The sequence below is a fragment of the Brassica oleracea genome, chromosome C4, assembly GCF_000695525.1.
Source record: "Brassica oleracea var. oleracea cultivar TO1000 chromosome C4, BOL, whole genome shotgun sequence".
Taxonomy (NCBI): Eukaryota; Viridiplantae; Streptophyta; class Magnoliopsida; order Brassicales; family Brassicaceae; genus Brassica; species Brassica oleracea.
Genome location: NC_027751.1, coordinates 45,542,231 through 45,543,658, shown reverse-complemented (window position 1 = coordinate 45,543,658; position 1,428 = coordinate 45,542,231). Strand labels below are relative to the sequence as shown.

The following is a 1,428-nucleotide window of genomic DNA, read 5'->3' as shown; positions in this document are numbered from 1 at the left end:
AAAAACAAAGCCCTGAGAAAATTTTATATCATTGTTTTTATTCATTAGAAAGCAAGACATTTCTTGCTGCTTACTTTTCATCATCTTTTTCAAGAACCCTAACCCTTCTTCCTTGGCACCATCTCCATCTTCTTAGCGTTCGATAAGATCAACCCAATTGTTTATACTTTATTACAATCAAGTACTGCTAGAGTACTAAAACGAACGCAGAAGGAAGAGATCGTTTTTACACAAAAGAAAATAGAAAACCACCATGATGATTGTTAACCCATGAGGGTTTTACGTGTGTGTATAATTTTATTTTGTCAAGTGTTTATATAATACATTATAAGTCAGGTAAGGAAAATAAGACCTTAGCTAAAAACCTAAGTTTACAGGATCATTGAATGGAAAGTCAATCAAAGTAACAAACATAAAATTGAACTGCTGATGACTATATTATTGCTGTCTTGCTCACTGAGTGTTTCCATCAGTCCAGCAATACTGGGAATCGGAAAAAAAACCCCCCTCAATTAACACTAACAGTAGACCTAAAACCCTAATCGCAAGAATAGCAAAAAACCCATAGAGTAAAGAGAAGAAAAAGAAAGCAAGACACATACTTTATATGCATTTAGTTTTTGAGTGTGTTAATGGGATCGTAAGAGTCTCAGCCTCTTCTGCTGTCCACTCTTCTCATCTGTCTCTTCCTCTTTTTCTTCAAATAAATCTGCAGACGCCCTGTAGCTTGGCCATTTCATCACACGGCTGCACTCTGTGGCTACCGCTGGCATATCTGCAGCTCTTGACCCCTTAGATCTTGTTTGATCCAATAATAGTGTTTATGCTGAAATGTTTGTTGAATCAATACAATAAAAGAATCTAAAAATGATGATTAGATTCTTTGAGGCTTCAGAGAAATCTTGAAAGAATCAAATGAGAAATCAACATGAAAAAGAGTATAAAAGTGATCATATTGATTATAGATTACATTACAAAGATGTTTGAAGTGTAAAGTGAACCTATGAATCAATTAGATCTCTATATGAAAGTGTCTCAAGTCTAAGAATGGAGAAAGAGCCTCCCTTCTCATAAGGAGGTAGCTCCTTATTTATAGAAAGATGAAGCCTAGGGCTTCCTAGCAATATGGGCCTAGTTCAATGTCTAATGGGCCTTTAGGAGGATGTAAATCCATCCCCAACAGTAAGTCCCCCCAAGTTCGTAGAGAGAGATGAAGTCGATCTCTGTGAATTTTACGAATAGGGTTTATTAGACAATGAACTAGACACATTCATGCCTATGACGGTTTAGGCGAGTTTATTTCGAACTTGTGCCTAGTAATAAGCGAGTTTGCTTTAAACTCGTGCTTAGCGAAAGACGAGTTTACTTGACTCATGCTAAGACAAAGGCGAGTTTACTGAGAGCTCGTGCCTAGTAGAAGGAGAGCTT

At 36.8% G+C, this 1,428-nt stretch overlaps 1 long non-coding RNA gene across 1 annotated transcript in view; it reads right to left on the bottom strand.

The window, feature by feature from the left end:
• Nucleotides 1-311: 311 nt before the first annotated feature.
• LOC106337707 overlaps nt 312-1,428 on the bottom strand; it is a 5,788-nt gene continuing 4,671 nt past the window's right edge. Inside the window, exon 6 of the long non-coding RNA XR_001269108.1 lies at nt 312-352. This is a non-coding gene — a long non-coding RNA (uncharacterized LOC106337707). The remainder of the gene's footprint in view (nt 353-1,428) is intronic.